The 25,168-nt window shown below is 50.4% G+C and overlaps 1 pseudogene; it reads right to left on the bottom strand.

Moving 5' to 3' along the window:
• Positions 1–2,569, bottom strand: part of LOC134434572 (serine/threonine-protein kinase pim-1-like) — a 247,545-nt pseudogene extending 244,976 nt beyond the window's left edge.
• Positions 2,570–25,168: the final 22,599 nt, after the last annotated feature.

Here is a 25,168-nt window from a genome sequence, read left to right as displayed (position 1 = left end):
TGGCCACAGGAATCTGCCAATTGCCTCTCCACAGAGGCAGTCAGCATCCCTGCAAATTTCATGAAAGACTCATCAGCCCCCTGGACAACAGTCGCAAATGGCTACTTTGGAGCAGTCATTTCCAGGGTCCAAACCATTGCTGCAATGCCGATTGTCTGGAACTGGTCAAGAAGGAGGGGATCAAAGCCAGCTTGCCCCAAAGGATCAGCATGATTTCCTGTGCCCAACAGCATGTTAGTGCCAATCACACACCTGGGATCCTGCAGTCCCAGCGTAGCATTCTGCTCCTCTGCACTGGCTGCCAAATGCGCCCACTTGGTCTCACTGGAGTGGGGCCTGACGGAACACCAACCACCGCCCCAGCCCTGGCAGCTTCCATCGCCTGCACCTGCCCGACACACTGTGCAGACTCAGAGACGGGTGAAGCTGCCCCCCTTGTCGAAGAGCCCAACTCGGAGGCAGGTGAACCCGCTCCCGCCGTGCCCAGGGGGAATGTCATGGAATCACCACAATTCAGACAAGGAGTTGTCATTGAATCAGACTCAGTCAGAGGCGAAGGCTGATCCAGAGGCTCCCCGCCGCCCCTAAGCACCAGAAATGCACTAAGAGAGGGTGGGGGAGGGTCCCCCACACCCCACCGCCCACATGACACGGGGCAGAGTGGGGACGGCTGAGCCAATTCCACAGAGCCCCCACAAGCCCGTGGGTCTCCGCACCCTGGACTCGGGGCCAGCTGGCTGGGAGCCCAATCCACCCCGGGGGAAACAAACGTCACCCTCCAAGACAGACCCATCCCCCAGCTCACCATCCTGGGATGGGTGGAAGGGTCCTGCATTGCACAGAAACTCAAACTCCCCCTTGTCCACCTCCAAGATGGAAAGGTCCCTGTGGAAATTCTGAGAGCTACAAAAGCCAGTCCCCCACCAAATATCGTCAAACTTTTTCCACTGCACCAGCAGTGAACCCACATCTACAGAGCAATCATCAAGCAGGGCGTCCATGAGATAGTCTCCCACAAGAGACCACACCTCCCTGGAGAACACCTCCGCAGGGTTTGAAAAAAACCCTTGTCTGGCCCACAAAAAAATTCTTTCAAAATCACTCTAGAAAACAGAAACTTGTTTCCACTCCAGGAGATTCCTCCAGAGGTCCAAAACTAGAGAATCCTCCACAAAACCCACAGAGGTTGCCATCACCACAAGAGCAGCAGGCAAAGCACCAAACTGGGAGGGGGGTAAATGACACAACCTCACCGGCAGTGCGGACTCTGTGCCTCGCCCTAGGCTGCAGTTCACGGCGGCGGTCACCAGATGTCGCTAAAGCACACAAAAGAACACAAGCTCACACTGCTGCTCTCAAGGTGAAGGAAAAAGGAAAGTTTATTTTCTGGCTCCAGCATTTATAGTTTTCCAAAAGTGACAGTGGATTGGAGAGTGACAGTGCCACCTCTCCAATGATGCTGGACAAACCAAACATCAGCTTTCTCCTCCTCCATAAAGGAATGCAAAACAATGAGTTATTAACAGAAAGTGTGTGAGAAAGTTCACTACAAGAATGTCAACATCAGAAGGCTTAGAAAATCTTAAAAAAACAGGATGACACCCCTTCTCTGCTACCCCCACCCACGGGTGTTCTTGTTGGGCTGGCTGCCCCAGCCCCAGTTCTGGGCAGAGTGGTGGGCAAAGGCTGCCATCACAGCTGGAAGCTGGCTCCCCACTCAGCCCTGCTCAAAAAAAACTCAGCTGAAGACTCAGTGCCACTCAGGGCAGCAAAAGGGAGAATCCATCCTGCCACACCCAGCTTGGGTTCTTCCCCGCCTGGCACGGCCCAGCTTCTGCCGCTGGCCCCGCTCACTCACCAGTTCGCCCCAGTGCTGGACGCGCTTCCGTGGTGCCCTTTTGATGGCCAACTGCAAGCCAAGGGCAACAGTGGGCTCAGCTCGCCGCCCGCCCTGCCCAGACCCATCCTCTGCCCTCCTTCTCCTGCGGCCACCGCCGGCACCGCTGTTCACAGAGGTGCTGTCCGAGAGCCGCGTGGCTGCAAAGACGCTGCTGAAGCAACCGCGCCCCAGCAGCGAACCCAGCCTGTCCTGCTCCTTCAGGCCCAGCTGCGCCTTCCCTGCGGGTGGGACGCGACTGTCAGCACTCGGCCTGGGGCCAGCAATGGCCCCCGAGCGCCCCTCACCCGCCCCGGGCCGGCCATGCCCAGGCGTTCGCTCCCAGGAACGCGGCACAGGAGGCTCGGGCCCAGTGGCCGCGCTGCCGAGCAGCGGAGCTCGGGCCGGGGAAGCCGCAGCGGAGGCGGCGGGAGCGGCCGCGCCGTGTATGTCCTCCACGGGCCGAGGCTGGGACTGGACCCTGTGCCGGGTCATGCGCCGGGCTCTGGCCAGGCGGAGGCAAAGGGCGGCCATGCTGCCCCCGCCCCAGGCACTGATGCCCACCCGGCAGCACCACCGCCAGTATGGCCAGAGCCGGCCGGAGGCGAGACCGTGGTGGGACAGCCGGGACGAGGCACGGGGCAGCCCCACCCAGGGCCAGGGGCGGGCCAGAGGCATGGCCCGCCCGGGCATGGGGGGAGAGAGAGAGACTGGGAGAGGAGGGGACACCGGGAAAGGGAGACCGGGAGAGGGTGCGGGACTGCTGGAGTGGGAGAGGAGAAGTGAGAGGGAGTTGACAAAGTTGCTTCTTTCGCTGCTGCTGCTGCCGCTGCCACTGCAACTGAATATCTGGGGCCGTTTGTCCCCGTGTCTGTTTGTCTGTTGCCTGCTCGCCCCCACGCCGAGCCCCGCGCTCCCCGGGGGCAGCCTCTGAGCCTGTCCAAACACGGGAAATTTGCCAAGTTCAGCCAAGACCCAGAGTCTGGACTCCTGCACAGCGTCACAGGAATCCCCTCGGTCACTGCTGTGCATTGTCCCTGCTGAGGGTCAAACACTATTTGAGCCCGTTCCCTGAATGCAGAGTTTGTACCCGACCCAAGCACTGCATTTACCTCTCCAGTATTGTTTTACAAAAAAAAAAAAAGAAAAAAAGCAGGGGAAGGCAAACTGTGTATAGCTCGTGGTATTTTATAGTGTCTAAAACTTGCCAAGTCATGGATCTTCAAGGTGAGATCCATTTGGAATTAATGGGATGGAGAAGTAGTGCAAAGAGGAGCATGAAAATAAATAGAGTAAAACATCTTGGTTTGTTTCTTTCTGTTTTGATTTCATTTCTTGAAAACTGTTTCAGTTCTTCCAGAATCTTGTCCACAGTCCTGTTTGCTCTTTCCAAGAACCTTTCCTGGAGAATGAGGTGCAGCTTCTGTCACAAGATGTACCAGCAACTGCATCTTCTCTTGGCTTTCCACACCATGTGTGCAGCATGACTCTTGCAGCAAAGCAGGACAAATGTTTGAAGAAATTTACAGCTTGTTCTTTCTTTTCCTTGTGGACGGGGCAGTTGTGCCATTGGTAAGGTTTTCATTGTTACTGTTCTACCCTAAGAAAACATGAGGGGCTATGAGGAATTGTTAGGGGAATGCAAGCCTGACTGAATGCAGAGAAAGAATCTCCAGAGCCTGCAGCCAGAAATGGAGAGCTGTGTGATAATCATTCCAACATCCCCATGGACATCTTGAAAGTGATCTAGAACATGAAAATGGGTTGACAGAAGGAGTTTGTTTCAGTGTTCTGTTCAGCTGCTTCCACATCTCATGCATTGATATAAATCAAGAGTTACAGTCAGTTCATGAAAGGCACCAGAACAAGCTGGACCTCTCAGGAGATGACTGAAAGAATGTGAAAAGGAGAACTTCAGGGAATGACTTAGTGAGCTTTGCCCATACAAAGGATCATTTTTCCTAATAATTTCCAATCCATTTCCTCTGCTTTTGTCCTTCTTAACAAGTCCATTTTCATCCCAGATTCCTCATGAAATGGGAAACCTGAGCTTGTGGAAGTGCCTGAAAGATGCCCTGTTCCTCTGCAGGGACACTCAGGCTGAAACAGGAGCTGGAGCCCTCTCTGGGGAAGCCTTCTCCGAGCTGGAATTTGTGCCGTGCTGGGAGAGGAGGAGGAGGGGGAGAAGGCTGGTGCTGTGTGGCAGGAGCAGCAGGTTTGGACATTCTGTCTGCGCTGCTGCCCCGCAATGGGCGGCCATGCCCGGGGCTCTAGGCCTGGCCCTGCGTGCACTGAGCTCCCGACACTGCGGGAGCTCCCCGGGCTAGGCTCAGCTTCCCGCTGGGCCTGGGCAGCAGAACTTCCTAATATCTCGCTAGATATACTTTTCTGTAGCTTCAGGAGTTATTCTACCAAGCATTAATACACAGACCATTGTTCTATTTGATCTTACTTTCTACTTCTAATATAACTTTTCTGCTGACAAATCTTATGGCTTCCGCTTAGCTCTAAGCACAGTTCTGCTGCCTCTGAGGCCTGCATTTTGCAGCTTTCCCAAAACCCTCTGATTTGAAGGATTCCTAAAATTCACTGTCACTAAAGCACTATGGGTAATGCTGATCAAAAAAGGCAGTTGCAGTGTTACAGATAAATTTCAAGTGGCAAGCTGAAGAGTGGAAAGAGCAGCCAGGATCTCCAATTCGCAAGGCAAAGGCACCATCAGCCTCCTGCTGTCAGCTCAGGCTGAGTAAAACTGTGCTGAAAACAGTGCTGGAACCCGATCCTTTCTTCCTCTGAGGGCTGGCTCAGGGCAGCACAGGTGGGCCCTGAGCAGTCAGGGCTGTGTGTGGGTGATTGCTGCTCTAGTCCAGAATTGAGCTGGGAAAAGCCCTTGGGAGCCGAGGCAGGAGCAGGCGGGAAGGGGCCGGCGCTGCTGCTGCTCCTGGCCGGGAGCCCCGGCTGGGCCGGGCCGGCGCCCCCTGCGCTGCGGCTGCTGCTGCTGCCAGAGCCGGGCGGGACTCGGGGACAGGGAACGGACACCGGGGGACAGCAAAGGCCTGGCGGCTGCAGGGATGGTGGCGCTGAGGTCAGCACCAGCACAGAGCTTCAGCCCACAGTTAACCCCGAGGGAAACGCTGGGGAAAGGCTCCATTCCAGCCTTTCTGCACTCGTGGCTGTGAAGGAACCAAAATAAAAGGAGAACAAGCATGGCCCGACACCTTCTCCTTTGGGAGGAGCCCCAGGACTGGGGCTGTGAGGGGCCATGAGGGGCTGAGAGGGACCATGAGGGGTCATAAGGAGTTTTTAGGAGCCATGAAGGGTTCTCTGAGGGGCCATGAAGGGCTGTTAGGGACCTTGAGGGAGAGAAGGCTCTCTGAGAGGCTGTGGGAGGCTAGGCACCTCATGGAACCAAGAGTCACTTATGACACTGTGGAACCAAGGAGAGTTGTTTGCCGTATGGAAACTTAATGAAGTCAAAAGTCCATTGAGACATTCTGGGGCCTCATGGAACCATGGAGACCATTATGACACTTCAGGACCCACTGGAACCAAGGGGCCACTGTGACACTGCAGGGCCTCATTTAACCAAGGGCTCATTGTAGCACAGCAGGGCATCATGGAATCAAGGGGATCGCACTGGGGGTCCATGAGATCACGGGGACATTCTGACTCTGTGGAACCAAAGAGACCATTGTGACACTACAGGGCTTGATGGAACCAAGAACTCATGTAACAGCGAGGAGCCCAATGGAATCAAGGGGCCATTCCATACTTCAGGACTTTGTGGAGCCAAGGTGCCCTTGTGACACTGCTGGGCCTCATGGAATCCTGGAGACCATTATGGCACTTTGAGGCCTTGTAGAGTCTATGGGCTCTGCAGGGCTTTGTGGAACCAAGGAGCTCTTTGTGACACTGCAGGGCCTCATGGAAACACTGAGACCATTCTGGCACTCTGAGTCCCCATGGCACCAAGGGGCCTCTGACATGGAAAAGTTCTGGTTGGCTTGGCCTCACTGGTCCAGCTGACCTTGGAATGTTGAGGGTGTCTTCTCATCTGCCCCTGAAGCCCTGGAGTTCTGTGCTTTCCTCCCTGTGGGAAAGAACTCTCCTTATCCAGGGGTTCATGGATGAAATTGGGATTCTACCTCCATATTTGATTATATCCAAAGATTGTCCCACATGAAACCATCCAGAACAGGCAGCTCTGGATGGCCTTGTCATCTTACGGGCCACCTCTCATCTGCCTTCAAAACGTTGAGCAGCCAAGCTCTTCTTTCCATGGAAAAAACATCTTTCAAATCCAGGTGTCCATAGCCAAAACTGGGAATCCACCTCCAAAATTTTTTATATCCCAGGATATCTCCCAGACAAAAGCTACCAGGACTGTCTAGGTTCCCTTGGCTTCCTGAGGACCAGCTCTTATCTGCCTGTGAAACACTGGGGCTCTGTACTTTCCTTCCTATGGAAGAAAACTGCCCTTCTTGTCCACGTGCCCATGGACAAAACTGGGATTTGGCCTCCCAAATTCCCTCTATCCAAGGATTGCTCCCAGACAAAAGCTGCCAAGACAAACAGGTCTGGCTGGCCTTGTCCTCCTTGGGTCTGCCTCTAAACAGCCTGTGAAATACTGGGGCTCTGCCCTTTCCTTCCTGTGGAGAACTGGTGCAGGCACCCATGGCTGAAATGGAATTGCACCTCCAAAACTCCCCAAATATCCAAGGGTTGCTTTCAGACAAAAGCTGCAAGGACAGACAGATCTGACTTGCCTTGGCCTCTTGTGACTGCCTCTGATCTGCCATCAAAACCCTGGGGCTCTGTGGTTTCCTTCCTGTAGAAAAGAACCGTCCTTCTTATCCAGGCAGTCATGGCCTCATGCACATGAGCACTGTACAGGGACAGAGGAGCTCTGTGCTCAGTCGGTAGGGGACTGAGGACAGCAGAGGAGAGCCCTGGGAGTGACTGAAGGGAGGTTTCAGAGATGGTGGATCCTTTTAACATGGTAGAGAACAACCTGAAAAAGGAAAACATCAATGCCAAGGGCAGCTGGGGAGCCCAGATTGGGAACAAAGAGTAAGGAACTTTGCTCCCAGGGCTGGGCTGTGGTGCACCACATTCCCCAGAAGGAGTCTGGTCAGCCCAAGGCTTTCTGTGGGCAGGCAGAGGCAGGCAGGAGGCAGAGCGGTCAGCAAAGGAAGGGGCCAGCCAGGTGGGGCAGCCAGGGGATGAGTTTTACAACATGGCTTATGTGGTCCAGGACCTGTTCCATATTGCCAAAAGATGGCTGCATCCTTGGGAGATACTATTTGGCCAACACCCCTGTCAATCACTGTAACACAAAGTGACCAGGAGAAATTCACATCAGACCTCTGTCATTAGTTTGGTTCCACTGAAGGACAAAAGTTTATTCTGTATTATCTTCATTTTGAAAGTAAGAGCAGTGATACTGGAGTCTTCTGTAGCAGGGGACATGGTGTACCATATGGACCATGTGGACCACGGTAAAAGATGTTAAATAAATAAATAAAATACATTAAATTCAAAAATACATTTATAAATAAATAAATAAATAAAAACATTCCCAGATGTTCCAGGAGTGCCTCAGCCTCATGGTATGGGATGAAAACGTATCACCATGAGTCAGCAGAGTGGCTCTCCAAAAGGCTTTGCAGAATGGCTGGTATTACTGCCTAGTGGTACATGGTTAATACTGGGGTGCAAGGAAGCAGCATTTGAATTTCACTAGACTTAATATGGAATGTTAGGGGAAGAATCAAAGAAGGAAAAGGGAGGGATCAAGGTGGTTTGGAGAGAAATAGACATAGGAAAATAGAGGAATAATACAGTAAGGGGGGTCAGTCATGCTGACAGATGCTGACAAATGCTGATCAGTGTGCTTGTAAGGCCCTGCCTTGCACCTGCTCCCTGCACTGTTCCACAGTACCCTGTTTCCTCATTAGACTCTATGTGTATTTTCTGACTGCTCTGCAGAGCCAGTGGGATCTGGTGGAGTCAGATGAGAAACCTTTTTGCACACTTGTCTGTGTGGATGAACATGTCTGTATGAGGTAGCTGAAAAGCTGAGAGTCCAAAGGCCAGATAAGGGGTGGTCCATATGGTATTGATAAAGGTGATACCTTTATCATGGTATACCATGAGAACTTATCCCTTGGGGCTAAGTAATCTAAAGATTTATAGAATTTCTTATGGATAGGTCTTAGTTACCCTTAATGACCCCTTTTTTCCTCTAAAAATACAAATGATATCAGGTTAGTTATAATTTCATACATGAAGTTCTTAAAAAAGAAGAACCATAAGGCTGCAGGACTAAGTCATTTCCCAGTTGTCCTCTTCAGTTATGTTTCAAGCTTCCAGAAAAATAGTTGTATTGAAAAACATATGGATTCTAACTTGGCCCCTTCCTGGAGTGCTATGGTCATGAATGCCAATGCCTGAAATGATTCCTAATTATTTTTACCTTTGTATTAGATATTACAGACAAAGGACACCCTTCTATTAAGAGAGGTCAGTTTCATTATAATGAAAACCACCAAAGGATAATATACGGACTTATGATCCTATATTTTCAGAAAAGAGAGATGAGAATTTATGTTTTGGTGCTCTGTAGCCATCCATATGGACAACATTCCAATACGCCAAGGTGTGTGTCCAAAAGGTACAGGGGAACCTGTTCCCAGAGCCTGCAGGGACAGAGGGGCAGGGAGACCGTAGCACAGCCTGGGCTGCACAGGGCACAGGGATGGGCAGCAGCTGCAAGACAGCCCTGACAGAGCCAACTTGGGCAGCACTTTGGCCATGGCTGCTGGGCCTGGGCCTGAGGCCACGAGGGGACAAGTGACCCTTGCAGGGCTGGGGCCTCATGGCCTCCTTGTCCCTGCTCAGCATCCTGGCAGGGGCCGCCCCATGCTCCTGCCCTTGGCAATGCACATCCCCACATGCCAGTGCCCATGCCGGGAAGAGCCCTGAGCAAGGAGAGAGGGACAGGATCTGCCTGGCCAGGGGCTGGGGCTCAGGCCTTGGCCCTTTGCATTCCTCAAACACATCCAGCTTTGCTCAGCATCTGAGACATCTTTGCCTTGTTTGTCCGCACCTGTCATAATTGCCTCCAGTGTTCTGCTCTGACTGGAACCTGGAGACACTTTCTCAGTCGGGTCTCTCCGTGAGATCCATTAAAACTTCAAGAAACTTAAGAGTTTCAATTTAAGTTTGAGTTCTTGAGAAGTTTTTAAAACAATTTCTCAGGGACTGAGTCTGATGTAAACAACACCAAATCCCTGAGAGGCTCATTAAAATCCTTGTGCTGTGTCTGTGCTGCTGAGCTTTAAAGGAACAGCTCTTCCAGGACCAGCTCCTCTCCCAGCCCAGCAGGGCTGAGGGCTGTGCCTGCAGGCACTGAGGGGACAGGAGCCAGGCAGAGAAAGGCTGAAGGCAATCAGGATTGGGAAGACATTGAGCTGAGACTTCATTTGGGGAAACATCTTCACAGACCTCTGCATGGTGAGTGGATGGGTGCAGGGCAATGTCCCCTGTGGTCCTGGAGGGATCTCCTGAAGCCAACACATCCCACAGCCTGGGGGATGTGTCAGGAGGAGTCTCCCAGTTTCTCTGTGGCAGAGGAGGAGGAGGAGGAGGAGGAGGAGGAGGAGGAGGAGATCTTGTAGTGCAGGGCTCCCCTTCTGAGGGGACTTGTCATGACCACATTCAGGGCAGGATTTTCCTGCTTGGGTCTCTGCTTTCCTGGATCTGTGATCCCACTTTTCCCTGGCTCAGCTTGGAGGCAATGGAAACTCAGCTGTGCTCTTAAACAGCTGAAGATTAAACTCTTAAACCATTACCCTGAGGATTCCATGGCACCTCAGCAAGTGTCTGCACCTGCCCAGCCTCCAGATCCATGCACCTTTCCATGGGGCCCAGGCTGGGGGAGCTGTTCTTTAATCCCTGCAGGGTCGAGCAGCTGCAGGGCAGGGCTGGCCCATGGGCTGGGCTGGGCTCTGGCAGGGAAGGAGTCCGAGTACACAGGAGCAGCGGGGGCTGGGACAGCTCCAGCAGCAGAACTGTGGGCAGGGATGGAGGGAGGCAGTGCTGAGGGAAGCCCTGCTGCAGGGCAGATGTGGCACCAGCCAGGCCTGCCCTGCAGGGCAGAGACTGCCCTGAGCAGCACAGCTCTTGTGTCCCCTCACAGCCAGCACAGCCCTCAGCCCGGGGGCTTGGGGCCCTCAGTCCCTCCTGGGCCAGCAGAGCAGCCCCAGAGATGAAGGGCATCTCTGCGGCCATGTGCCCATTCCCTGCTGACCAGGGCCTCTCTCTCTCCTTGCCTTGCCCAGGTGCTGCTGGCATTGCTGAGGGGCTCTCTGCAATGGCAGTTCCAGCTGCAGGGCCAGGCCCAGCCCTTGGGCTCCTCCTGTGCAGGCTGAGCACAGCAATGGGGTGTCCCATCTCCCTGTGCCCGGGGAGCTCTGGGCAGGGCAGCCTGGGAGGCTGGCAATGAGCCCACTCTCCTGACTCTGGGAAAGGCAGGAGCCACTTTGTGTGCCAGGGATCTCTCTGCTCTCAGCAGTGTCTGCGGGCTGTCCAGGGTAACACAGGAGTGGATCTCAGAAAGGTGCAAGTCCAGGGCAGCTGGAACAGGAGAGAGGGACCGAGCAGCTCCCCTCAGTCTTCACTAAGCCTCAGACAATACTCCTGCTTCACTGGACTCTCTGTTCTCCCATCTGTGCAGCAGAATCTCTCATTCTGCCTCCTGCAATCCCCAACCCTTCACTCATGCAGCTCCTCTGCCTTAGGGGAACATTCTTTATCCAAGTCCAAACACCAGTACTGGCCCTTGCCCTCACTGTTCCTGTGCACTGACTGGGGTTCAGGGCTGACTCCCAGGTGTCCTGCAGGCCAAGGTCCAGCTCCTCACACAACATTGGCCAGCAGCAATCAGGGCTACAGCAACATATGTGAAAGGAGATCTCCTAGACATGGACAGGGGTAGGTGTGTAGTGGAAGGAAGGAGTCTATTAGAAGGGGCTTTGATTTTCTGTGTGAAATCTCCCCTCAATAATCACTATAATTTCTTCTTCAAAAGGTTCCAATGTCCAGAGGCAGCAAATGTCCAACAGCAGCTCCATCAGGCACTTCCTCCTGCTGCCATTGGCAGACACGTGGCAGCTGCAGCTCCTGCACTTCTGCCTCTTGCTGGGCATCTCCCTGGCTGCCCTCCTGGGCAACGGCCTCATCATCAGTGCCGTAGCCTGCGGCCACTACCTGCACACGCCCATGTTCTTCTTCCTGCTCAACCTGGCCCTCAGCGACCTGGGCTCCATCTGCACCACTGTCCCCAAAGCCATGCACAATTCCCTCTGGGACACCAGGACCATCTCCTACTCAGGATGTGCTGCACAGGTTTTCTTTTTTCTTTTCTTTATGTCAGCAGAGCTTTCCCTTCTGACCATCATGTGTTATGACCGCTACGTGTCCATCGGCAAACCCCGGCACTACAGGACCCTCCTGGGCAGCAGAGCTTGTGCCCATATGGCAGCAGCTGCCTGGGCCAGTGCCTTTCTCTATGCCCTACTGCACACAGCCAATACATTTTCCCTGCCCCTGTGCCATGGCAATGCCATGGGCCAGTTCTTCTGTGAGGTGCCCCAGATCCTCAAGCTGTCCTGCTCACACTCCAGCTTCAGAAAAATTTGGATTTCATTGCTTGGTGTCTGTTTAGGTTTTAGTTGTTTTGTGTTCATGGTTTTCTCTTATGTGCAGATCTTCAGGGCTGTGCTGAGGATCCCCTCTGAGCAGGGACGGCACAAAGCCTTTTCCACCTGCCTCCCTCACCTGGCTGTGGTCTCCCCTTCCTCAGCACTGGCATTTTTACCTACTTGAAGCCCCCCTCCATGTCCTCCCCATCCCTGGATCTGGCCCTTTCAGTTCTCTATTCAGTGGTGCCTCCAGCCATGAACCCCCTCATCTACAGCCTGAGGAACCAGGAGCTCAAGGCTGCAGTGTGGAGACTGATGAGTGGACAATTTTGGAAACATTAAACTGGTTGCCAATTTCTGCATATATCTTGTAAAAAAACTAATCTTTGATACCTCTGGTTGGATTGGTTTTTTTTTACTCTCTTTTCATTTTTAAATATTCTCCCTAAACCAAGACCACTGTTTCTGCCATTTCTTATTTTGTTTCTCTCCAACTTCACTGTGGCCCCAGACTGTGTCAATGAGGAGCTGCACTCTTGTTGGGTTTAAAGGAACTAAAGGTTCTCCCAGCAAAGTTTTCACCAGAGATGTCCTTTTGTTTCCTTCTCTGGAGCTGCAGCAGCAATGTCTGTGTGCAGAGCTGGGGGCAGATCAGTGCTGGCAAAGCAGCTGTGCCCAGCAGCAGCAGCAATTGGTGTTGCCAGTGCTGCTGCCGTGGCCCTGCCCCGCTGCCCTGGTGGCCCTGGTGTTGCTGCAGGGCCTGAGTGCTCTTGGGGCTGGGCACAGCCCTGGGGGTGGCAGTGCTGGGGCTGCAGCAGGGACAGGCCATGGGCACTGCTGGGGCAGCGCTGACGCCTCAGGCCAGGGCCTGGGGGCTCCAGGCTCCTTGCCCAGACTCTCTCAAGGACACACCCAGGCCAATGCTCAGCACAGAAAACCCCCGTGAGCAGCCCCAGGCTGGCCGTGGGCAGGCTGGGGGCAAACAGCATGGCTGGGGCTCTGCAAGAGCCCTGGGGGAGATGGGAAGGAGCAGCAGAGCAGGGGCTGATCCATCCCCAGTGTGCTGGATAGCCCAGGGCAGCGTCCCAGAGTGTCCTCATGGAGCTGCCAACAAGATCCCCCCTCTGCAGCCCTGGCCTCTCCCCCAGCTCACACAGGTGCCCCATCCTTGCAGGCACAGACACGGCAGCACTGGCTCAGCAGCCCCTGTTTGCATTGCACACAGCAGGGGGAGCACCCCCATGCTGTTGCTGTGGGGACATGAACCTGAGGGAGAACAAATGCTCCAGCCCCTGGGGCCAGCAAGGGCTGGGGGACACCAGGGAAACCACTCAGCTTTGTCCTGGCCTCTGCAGTCAGCCAGAAAGTTTGTTCCCATCAGCTGGGAGTTTCCTGTCCCACTGCAGACGCTGTTGCTCAGAGCCAGGACTGCCTGGCAGCCACCCCCAAACTGCCCCGAGCATTTCCTTGGCTTCACCTTTGCTTTCTCTCCTCTTTCTTGTTCCAGATTTCTCCCTCTTGCCCATCCCTGTTTCCTCTCCTCCAAGGAGCCCATCCCTGTTTGCCCTTTCCTCTCTGGCCCCACTCCCCATTGCAGTTCCTGACTTGGCACCATGGGAACGTCCCTTGGGCAGCAGGATCATCCTCCTACAAGTGCTGCAGGAATTGTCTGCAGGCTCCTGCAGTGCCTGGTTCTGCTCCCTTGCCAGAGGCACCTCAGGCCAGGGGGGGCACATCTGGGCTGCTGTGTCTGGCTCTGGGGCTCCCTGTTCTGGGCAGTGAGGAGGGGCTGCAGAGGCTCTGCAGGACTGACAGGATGGGCTTTGGGGCTGGCAGGAGAAGCTGAGGGACCTGGGCTGCTGGAGCTTCTGAAGAGGAGGCCCAGGGCTCCTCCTGCAACTGCTCCAAGGGTGGTTCCAGAGAATCCCAGAATCAGGAAGGTTGGAAAAGACCTTGGAGATCATCAAGTCCAACCTGTGCCCTGACACTGCCCTATCTCCCCTGAGCCTCCTCTTCTCCAGGATAAACAACCCCAGCTCCCTCAGCCACTCCTCACAGGACTTGTCTTCCAGACCCCTCATCAGCCTTGTTGCCCTTCTCTGGACATGCCCCAGCCCCTCCATTGCCTACCTAAATTTGAGGCCCAGAACTGGACACAGCACTTGAGGTGTGGCCTCACCAGGGCTGAGTGCAGGGGAAGAATCACTGCCCTGCTCCTGCTGGCCACACCATTCCTGATCCAGGCCAGAAGCCATTGGCCTGCTTGGCCACCTGGGCACACTGCTGGCTCCTATTCAGCCTGCTGTCCATCACTCCCTGCCGGTCCCTTTCTACCTGGCTGCTGTCCAGCCGCTCTGTCCCCAGCCTGTAGTGCTGCAGGGCTTGTTGTGGCCAAAGTGCAGGACCCGGCACTTGGACTTGTTAAACCTCACCTTGTTGGATTTTGGCCCAGGATCCAGCATATCCAGGGCCCTGTGCAGAGCCCTCCTACCCTCCAGCAGATCCACACTCACACCCAGCTTGGTGTCATCTGCAAATTTGGTGATTTTCTATTCTTTTTCACACATGTGATAATCATTTCTCCAAAATCATTAAGATTTCCCCTCCCCTTTACCCATGCTTTCTTCTGTCCTGCGGGTCTCTCTGGTGGTCCCCGGTGCTCATTGACCCCAATGTTCCCATGGGCCTGGCTGAGCTGGCAGTACACTGAGGCTCGCAAACTTCCAGTTCCCCTTCTCACACAATGGGCATTGTGTTGTTTCCACAGGCCTGGGGTTGTGGAGAACAAGCTCCAGGTGTCACATCAGCTGGTGGAGACAATTGATCATCTGGTAGCATGAGATCACAGAGTGGGCTATGACATCACAGAGTGGGTTATGTGAGGTCATCGAGCAGCCATGGCATCATAGACTGCCTCTGTGACATCACAGACCCACGTGTGACATCACAGGGCAGAGGTCTGACATCACAGTGCAGACTATGACATCACAGACTCTGGTGGGACATCAGAGACCAGCTGTGTGACATTAGAGAAGGGGCTGTGACATCACAGAGCAAACTGTGACATCCCAGAGGGGCTGTGTGACATCCCAGCAGGGCTGTGTCAGGTCACTGGGTTGGTCACTCTGCCCCAGCCCCCCCTCACAGTTTCTCCCAACAAGTCCAATGCTGTTCATGCCCAGCAGGGTTCCTGTCCCCCGGGATCCCTCCGGCCCACCTGGAGCCACAGCCTCCACCAAAGTATGTTCCACAGGATCCATCCCAGAGCCTGACAGGAGACAAGAGGCCAGGGCTGTGTGACCAGAACATCAAGGACGAGTATTATCCAGGTCACTGTGGCCTAGGTTGGGTTGCCCAGGACAGGAAAGATGTCTGGCAGCTGGAGCAGGGTCTGGGAAGGGCCTCCAAGGTGGGGCTGGAGCCCTTGGGCTGTGAGCAGAGGCTGAGGGAGCTGGGTTTGTCCAGCCTGGAGCAGGGAAGGCTGAGGGGCTCCTCATCCCAGCCTGGCAGTGCCAGCGAGGAGGGGATGGAGAACACAGAGCCAGGCTCTTCACCGGGGGCTGTGGGGAGACAAAAGCCAATGGTTGGAAGTGGAAAGAGGGGAGATAAGCCAGGACAGGAGGAGATGAAATGAGTCAGGCTGGTTTCAGCATTTCCTCAACACTAAAAGCAGCCTGACTTCCCTTCTCCATCCACCACTGAGAGCTTTGCAAATCAGGAATTTTTCAGGCTGTTTTATCCCACTTTCAGACGAGCATCCTGATACAACAACTTAACTCTATTTATATCTATCACAGAACCATATATTTCTAAAATTAATTTTAATATGGAAATGACTTGTGCATGGTGGACATGTCAGACACTGCTGGGACATTGCGTATGGCTCAGTGAAGAGCGTGGTTGTTATTGAATTATATCTGGTTCAACCACAATCTCTTCGCCATGAAGAGAAACTTCCTGTGCCTCTGAGTCCCACCAGTTCCTGACGCCCAAAGGACACAAACCTGGTGATTTCTGGTTCCCACTCCAATGGTGGCGCCTGCACCTCCTTCCACACTCAGAGCAGAGCTCCCTTGTCCCAGAGAGACCCTGGCAATGCAGAGATGAAGGAAACAGGACAGGCTGTGTGGTTCAGGGGCAGGGCACAGCCAGGGATTTGGGGTGGTTGTGAGTCCAGGGCAGGACACAGCCCCTGACTGTGGAGAGCATTATTAATAATTGGTTAGCTGAGAAAGGCCACACTGATATAATGCCACTGGTTAAGCTGAAGGAGGAAAGTCAGCAGTCAGCAAGCTGAAAGGAAGAGTCAGCAGTGACCTTGCTGCAACATGAGGATAGGGAGTTGAGATTAGTCCTGAATACATCCTAAGAATATGTAGAAAGTATCAAAAGTAGAACCATAGGAATGTAGAAGTAGGCATAGGTGCTGATATGTAAGCTGACCAATCCTGAGCTCAACTTTTGCAATATGTATGAAGCTCATTATTAACTGTATTTAACCCGCCATACTGATCAATAAAATTGAGCCTGTGATGATCAAACTGATGTCCTGGTTCCCTTCCGTCGACAAATGGTGGAGAATGCGGGCATAACCGAATCTCTGCCCTTTTTCTCAGATTAAAAGAAAAAGGGATTATGCCACGGTCCGGAAGTTGGGTTTGGGTCCCAGCAGCCGGGACGGTGCCGGAATTTGAAGCACCCTTAAGGTTCACAACGGTGACTTAAGCCAATACGTGTCGCCGGAGCCTGGAGAGCTGCAACAGCGCCTGCTGATTAATAGGTATGGATAGGCAAGCGGCATATGATTTATTTACCGCCTATTTAGAGCGGCGTGGGATAAAAGGGATAGATTTAAAAAAGGAGTTACCAGGGTTATTAGCTTATGGCCATGCTAAGGGTATCTTTTCTAATCCTCATACAGTTCATGAGTTATCAGAGTGGAGAAAGTTTGGGGAAATATTGTGGGATACAGTACTAGACGATGATAAGTCAGCAAAGAAATTCGGGAAGTTATGGCGGGTGGTGTATAACACGTTACTTCAGCAGGTCTCTGAGAGAAAGGCAGCAGAAAGGGCAACAGAAGCTCATAAGAGGAATATAGGGTATGGTCGTGAAGATGATCCCCTGGCACCTTCTGTAACTAAGGTACTTATGCCTAAGAGTCCCCAGCAAAGTGCTGTGGAGGATTTCTCTATAGGCGCAGTGGAACCGTCTGCACCTTTCCTGTCAGAAGGGGAGGGCGAGTCGAATGGTGGGGGTAAGAGCAAGCCAGCTTTGCCTCGGCCACCAGCTTCAGGCGGGTCGGATGGTGGGGGTGGGAGCAAGCCAGCTTCGCCGCCGCCGCCAGCCTTGCCTCCGCCGCTACCCCTCAGTGAGCCGGCTCTGGTTACAGCTTCGGTGGGGGGGTCACCTCCCCCGCCCGAGCCGGCTACAGCGGGGGGGCGGATTGCCCCCCGCAGGCTGGCTCCGTGTGAGCCGGCTCCGGTTTCACTGTCAGCTCCAGCGGGGGAGGGGGGGCAGCTTCCCCTGCTTCCCCCGCACGAGCCAGCCTCTGCTTCACTGCCCCCCCCGCGCGAAAACTCGGTGTCTGCACCGAAGCGCCAGCAGCATAGCACCCTTAAAGGGCCAGATCCCATCCCAGGGGCACACCGTGATCCATGGGGGGAGATGGCTAAACAGAGGAGGGAAGCTTGGGCTGCTTTGGCGAAAGAAGTAATGCAAATGGGGGATGGTGAGGCGGTGGAAATAGCTTCTAGTCTTGCATGTCCAGTTACATACACACCACAGTATGATGCACAGGGGAACCTTACGCATAATATAGCAGAATATACTCCCTTAGATTGGAAGCTGTTAACTCAGCTACGTTCTACGGTTAGTCAGTTTGGAGTAAAAAGTGAACCTGTTAAGCAAATGTTAGATTATCTTTTTAATACTCAGGTTTTATGTCCTAATGATTTAAGAGGAATAGTTCGGTTGATATTCACTCAGCATCAGCAGTTATTATTTAATGCCCATTGGCACGCGTTGGTAAATGAATTGGTTGCTGTACAACGAGCCCAGGGAGACCCATTACATGGGGTGACAGTAGAGGAGCTGATGGGCTTAGGGGCATATTTGCGTACAGAGGCACAGATGATATCGGGAGCTGATAAACTTAGAGAGTCTATGAGGTTGGTGCGTGCTGCAATAGATATGGTTAAAGAGCCAGGAGGGTTACCGGCTTATATGGGTATTAAGCAAGGAAGGGAAGAATCATTTGGAAATTTTATTGATAGAGCAGCTACTGCTATAGATCAGGCTGGTGTGGCAGATTACATGAAGGGGGCGCTATTGAAGCAGTGTGCCTTGCAAAATAGCAATCCAGCAACCCAGAGAGTGTTAGCTACTTTAGGGGCAAATTGGACTATTGAGGAAGCATTAGAGCGAATGGCATTAATGCCAACAGCTTCACAGGCATTTATAGCAGAAGCCTTAAAGGAATTAGGATTGGGGTTGCAAAAGCAAGCAGAGTCCACTCAAAATCAGGTGCTAGCTGCTCTTGCTCCTCTCCAAAATGGCTCTCTGGCATTCACTCAAGGAGGTTCGAAGCCATTCCTCAAGTGTTACCGATGCGGCAACGAAGGACATACACGCCGAACGTGCCGAGCAACTGGCGTATGGTGTCAACACTGCTGATCCAGCTCCCACAAAACTACGGCTTGTAGGCGCTGGTTGGGAAACCATTTGCAGAGCGCGCATCTCGGGGGCCGCGCCCAGACACAAGTTGCCGCCGTGACATCGGAGACGCCAGCAGCTGCCGTGACATCGCTGCCACCTCCTGTCTGCAACCCGCAACAACCGGGAGCCTCGGCTTGGACTTATCAGCAGCAGTAGACATCACACTAATGACGAACCGGCCTGAGAGGGTACCCACTGGAATAAAGGGTCCTCTTATACTAAATGGACAAACATGTGGAGCATTATTGCTGGGACGTTCCTCTATAACTATGTTGGGATTATTTGTTTTGCCTGGTGTTATCGATGCGGACTTTACAGGGGAAATAAAAATTATGGCTTACACCCTTTATCCTCCGATTAAAATTACAAAAGGACAACGCATTGCTCAATTGGTACCACTGTCACAAATGACATCAGGAATACAATCATTTACTGGTCAAGCACGGGATGCAAAAGGTTTTGGCTCTACTGGTGTTACACTTTTAACTGTGGATTTACAAAATAGACCAAAACAAAAGGTTGAAATTACCTATGGGCATCAAAGCATAACCCTTTATGGATTATTGGATACAGGAGCAGATACTAGCATCATTTCTCCAGAAGCCTGGCCACAACATTGGCCTCTCTTTCCCTCATCAAACATGCTCACAGGAGTGGGAGGATTTACATTGGCAAGCAGGTCGCCGTCTTTGTCTGTGCGCATTGAGAATCAACAAATATCTGCTGTGTTTTCAATTGTTCAACTGCCTCCTACAGTTTCCTGTTTAATTGGAAGGGACATTTTAACACAATTGGGAGTGGTGTTAACTAATCAGCACCCTTTGGGGTAATTGCCATTGCTTGGACTTTCCCCATTCCACTCACCTGGAAAACGGATACACCGGTGATGGTTAAGCAATGGCCATTAAAAGGGGAGAGTCTTATGCATGCCCATGAATTGGTACAGGAACAATATACAAAGGGACACCTGCGACTGTCCACAAGCCCTTGGAATACACCTATTTTTGTAATCAAAAAGAAATCAGGGAAATATCATTTGATACATGATTTGAGGGCTGTAAATGACCAAATGGAACCAATGGGGGCCTTACAGCCTGGTCTTCCAAATCCAGCTATGATTCCAGAACACTGGCCACTTTTAATTATTGACCTAAAGGATTGTTTTTTCACTATTGGCCCGCATCCTGATGACATGAAGAGATATGCTTTTACTTTACCAGCAATAAATCGTGGGGAACTGGATAAAAGATTTGAATGGACATCTCTTCCGCAGGGCATGCGCAACTCTCCCACTTTATGTCAGCTTTATGTTGATGCAGCATTACAGCCACTACGTCGTAAATGGCCAGCAACTATAATATATCATTACATAGACGATATTTTGTTAGCACAGCAACAGCCATTCTCCTCTTTACAGATTAACACCATTATAAATACTCTTGCTGCATATTCACTTGTTATTGCTGCAGAGAAAATTCAGACTACAAAGCCCTGGAAATATTTGGGATGGACTTTGACGGATCAAATAGTGATACCACAAAAATTGGAATTACAATTGGACATTAAAACTCTACATGATGTACAGAAGTTGCTGGGAGACTTACAGTGGCTGAAGCCTATTGTGGGAATACCAAATCACTTATTAGAAGCCCTATGGCCTTTGTTAAAAGGTGTGGACCCTACTACTCCTGTACACCTGACAAAGGAGCATCATCTTGCCTTGCAGCAAATTAGTAACTGTGTACAGCAAGGGTATGTGTCTCGTCGACAACTCGACCACCCCATTGACCTTACTATTTGGAATAGCCCTTGCCACTTGCTTGGTGCTCTCTCTCAGTTGCAAAAGAAAACGGGGGAGATACGGGTGTTGGAATGGTTATCACCACCACTACAGCATAAGAAAACAATATCCTCAAAAATTGAACAATTGGCTGCATTAATCAAAAAGGGGCGTCTCAGAATTCTTGAAGTGGATGGTAGAGAACCTGCTACTATTAGATTGCCTATGGAAAAAGAAACCTTGGACTGGTACTTGATAAATTCAAAGAATTTACAAGAAGCATTATTGATGTCACCTGCTAAAGTAGAGACTAGTAAATTAGTGCCTAGAGTTTTGCAATGGATGACAGAATGGAACTGGATTACTCGACCTTTAAGAGAAGAAAACCCCATAGAAGGAGCTATTACAGTTTTTACAGATGCAGGAAAGAAATCAAGGCGTGCTGCTGTTACCTGGCAAGAAAAAGGACAATGGAAGCATCAACTCCTCACAGCAGACCCTGCAGATAGCTTACAAACTTTGGAATTGTTAGCAGTAGTATGGGCGGTGTCCAACTTACAGGAGCCTTTAAATGTGGTCACAGACTCTATGTATGTTGCAGGAGTAGTCAAACGAATAGAGGAAGCAGCAATTAAGGAAGTGAATAATAAACGATTGTATGAGTTACTGATACAGTTAAGGAAGGCTTTACGAGAAAGAAAGGCAGCATATTCTGTGATTCATATTAGGAGCCATAAGTGGTCTGAAGGTTTAGGAGAAGGGAATGAACGTGCAGATAAATTGGTTACCCTACCCATTGATAATTCTTGTCCTATTGACAAGCACACATTGGCCAGAGAAGCACATAGTAGATATCATCAAAATGCAAGAAGTTTAGCAAAACACTTTGAGCTGAGTTTGTCAGAAGCCAAGGCCATTGTCAGAGCATGTCCAACATGTAGTTATCATAATGGTGGGATAGGTCTAGGCATCGGGGTTAATCCTCGAGGTTTAAAAATAAATGAGATATGGCAAATGGATGTTACACACGTAGCTAGATTCGGTAAAGCCAAGCATGTGCACGTCACCATAGATACATATAGTCATTACATATGGGCTACGGCTCAGGCAGGACAGAAAGCTATACAGGTTATCAGACATCTGTTAAGTTGTTTCGCTGTTATGGGAGTTCCAAAGAGTATCAAAACAGATAATGGTCGAGGTTATGTAAGTGCTAGGGTCCGGAAATTTTTGAATCAGTGGTCTGTTAAGCACGTGACAGGTATTCCACACTCTTCTACTGGACAGGCAATAGTGGAAAGAGCAAACGGTACCCTTAAGCAGTATATTGAAAAACATCAAGATTTGACAGATCCACAAGCATGTTTGGCTAAGGTTTTGTATGTGATTAATCATTTATGCATTTTTGGGGAAGATGATACCCCCCCTGCAATGAAACATCATCCAAGGTCAGGTCAGGAAAATACTAAGGAAACAGAGGTCTGGGTTAAGTATAAGAACCCAAGTACAGGATTATGGGAAAAACCTGCAAAGATATTATATTGGGGTCGGGGGTATCTTTGTGTTTCCTCACCTACAGGGCCTTTGTGGGTGCCTGCTAAGTGGACTAAACCTGTTTTTGATGCAGCCTCTGGTGGATCGCCTTACGGAGGAGGACAAGGAGCGACTGGGGAAGAAACTGCTTCTAGTCCTACAACCACTACTGTTACAATTGAAGGGGTACTCGGAAGCGGTGGACAGAGCACTGACACGTCACTACCGGACGGCCCAGGAGTTGATTGGTTTCATTGACTCATTATCAACTTTTCACTTAACAGATCCAGCGAAACTACATTGCCTTGACTGTCACAATCCACATTGTGCTGCCTGGATAGCTCTACGTTGTGGGGGTTGTAAAAGAACTTTTTGGATAGAACAATCATTATTACGGGATTTGTGGTGTCACATTTGTGAACACGAGCACACGTGGGGTAAAAGCTGGCAAGATGAATTAAGGAGACAAACGGGGCAAAACGCATATATAGCTTTAAATCTTTATGAGTCTCCTGAACAGAAGGTTCTTGCTTATTATCGATGGGAAATACAATGTATTGTAAATAGAATTAAGGTTCAAAGTAAATCACGTATAGTTTCTATAAGGTGTAGGAAATTAGTGCCTTTAACACAGCATTCAGTTGTAGGACCCTTCCAAGGGGATCCTGATAGAGCATTAGATTGCTGCATTGATAAGTTGAAAAAATTAAGTTTGAAAGTGGCAGGACCAGTGAAATTAGGAGCAGCAAGATTGAAGACAGATAAGAAAAAGAAGGCAAAAAAGGGAACGGTCTCATTTGAATAGGGGTATCAGTGATTGCTAATTGATTTTCTATGATTAGAACAATTTTACTGTTGTGGGACCCTCGGGAGGATATAGTTGTTGAGGAGGATAATGAACAAGAACTACGATTACGAAATAAGATACACCTTGTGTTAAAGAAAGACCTTGAGCTGTTAGCCTCATATAGTAAAAAGGCTGAAGAGGCTTTGCGATCACCACCATTGAATTGGTTGCTTTGGATTGAAGAACCAGACTTTTATACTGGTCCTTACTTACATTCGCTTCCTTGTTATGTTTGCAAAAAGGATAAAGATAAATGCTATGCATGGGTAGCTTTGCATTGTGCAGATTGCAATCAGGTTTATTGGTATTCACAGAAGTCATTGGGATATTTATGGTGTACATCTTGTTTTGGAAAGTGGATTCGAAATCATATCTGGGTTAGAGCTCTTGAACAAAGTACTGGCCTGCCAGGACGGACAGGATTACAGCTCTTTGACAGTGCAGAACAAGTGGTTATAGCATATCTTAGGTGGAAGTTACAGGAAAACCTTAGAATATTTGAAATTACTAAAGCCTCACGCATCATAGCAGCTCGCTGCAAAGCTGATTTGCCTTCAAACTTACCTCGTGCTATACTTGTGAGCAAGGATGCTGATTTAGAATTAGATCAGTATATTCAAGAATTGACTCAGCCTTACAATAGACAATCTAGCAAACCAGGGAAAAGACAGCGAAGAAAGAAAAAACAACGTAAGCAGAAGGAAGAAAAGGAGGAGCAAAGCAAGCAGAAAGAAAAATGAGGTTTGTTTTTGTTATACTGCTCAATGCTGTAGCAAGTGAAGCAGTAGGAGTAACACACTTTAGTCAACCAAGGGAAAATTTATGGGTAACACTTGCTAATCAAACTAACCAATCATCACTTTGTCTTAGCCTTGGAGGAGTCACTAACCCATTTCGAACATGCCTGGTGGGACTTCCGGTGTGGTCTCCTGGAGAATTTTGCAGTTTGATAAACAATCAAACCTTATGTATGTCTAACATGTCAAACATCACATTGCCGGTGCAACAAGGGTATACTGCAGGTCAGAGTGATGGCTATCGTCAATGCTTACTAATCCAATCACTTAACACCTCTTTGCATTCTCCTCCTGAAGAATTGGATCTTTTTGGAAGTACAAATGCCAGCATATCTAACACTACAGTTGGTGGATGGTTTAGCTTCAAACTTTCGGGTGCTCAGAATTTAAACCAACCTAAAGAAACATGGGCCACCCTAGATTCATCCCTGAATGTGAGTGAATTCTCTCCACAGCATTACAGTCAATGTAACAGCACAAATATCACAGCACCAATGAAATTACCCACAGGAATATTTTTGATTTGTGGAGACAGGGCATGGAATGGTATACCAGCTAAACCACAGGGTGGACCCTGTTTTTTGGGAAAATTGTCACTGTTTCATCCTAATGTGTCCTTGCTAATGCAGCTGAGTCAAAATTTAAACAGGAGAAAACGTAGCATACATGACTTAGACTGCAGCAAGATAGGAGATCCACGGTTTTGGGGCACATTCAAACAGGTGGTGGTTTCAACTATCTTACCAGGAGGATCTGCCAATAAAGCCATGAATTTAGCAAAACAATTAGGATGCTGGGCAAAGAATGAGCTGAACAAGACATCACAAATTCTAGACATGTTAACTGCAGATGTGCAAAGTGTTAACCATGCTGTTTTGCAAAATAGAGCTGCTGTAGATTTTTTGCTCTTAGCACAAGGGCATGGATGTGAAGAGTTTGAGGGAATGTGTTGCATGAATCTGTCTGATCATTCGGTGTCCATTCACACTAAGATAAAAGAATTACAACAGGGACTTCACAAACTTAAGGAAGAAGACGGTTTAGGAATTGACGAATGGCTTAAAGGCCTGGGACTCGGACCGTGGCTGAGGAACCTTGTGATCTATGCTATAGGACTGCTGGGTGTAATTTTACTGTTTTTACTTATTTTGCCTTGTATCTTTAACTGTATTCAAAACATGGTCAGCCGTACAATAGCAAAAACATGGCAAACTAATCTCCTTGCACAAGAAGAAAACGGGGGAAATGTGGAGAGCATTATTAATAATTGGTTAGCTGAGAAAGGCCACACTGATATAATGCCACTGGTTAAGCTGAAGGAGGAAAGTCAGCAGTCAGCAAGCTGAAAGGAAGAGTCAGCAGTGACCTTGCTGCAACATGAGGATAGGGAGTTGAGATTAGTCCTGAATACATCCTAAGAATATGTAGAAAGTATCAAAAGTAGAACCATAGGAATGTAGAAGTAGGCGTAGGTGCTGATATGTAAGCTGACCAATCCTGAGCTCAACTTTTGCAATATGTATGAAGCTCATTATTAACTGTATTTAACCCGCCGTACTGATCAATAAAATTGAGCCTGTGATGATCAAACTGATGTCCTGGTTCCCTTTCGTCGACACCTGACCTTGGTGAACCTCATCCCATTGTCCTGGGCCCATGGCTCCAGCCCGGCCAGATCCCTCTGCAGAGCTTCCTGCCCTCCAGCACAGTCACATTCCCACCCAGCTTGGGCTCACCTGGGAACTGACTGAGGGTGCCCACGATGGCCTCGTCCAGATCAGCAATAAAGAGATTTCACTGACCTGGCCCCAGTCCTGAGCCCTGAGGACACCCCTGGATGTGACTCCATTCCTCAGCTGCTCTGAGTGCCATGGGTTGGATGAGGGAAATGCTGGAATGGGAGTAGAGACAAAG

The sequence above is a fragment of the Melospiza melodia genome, unplaced genomic scaffold (assembly GCF_035770615.1).
Source record: "Melospiza melodia melodia isolate bMelMel2 unplaced genomic scaffold, bMelMel2.pri scaffold_44, whole genome shotgun sequence".
NCBI lineage: Eukaryota > Metazoa > Chordata > Aves > Passeriformes > Passerellidae > Melospiza > Melospiza melodia.
Note: the sequence above shows the minus strand (reverse complement) of the source record. Positions and strands in the feature narration are given on the sequence as shown.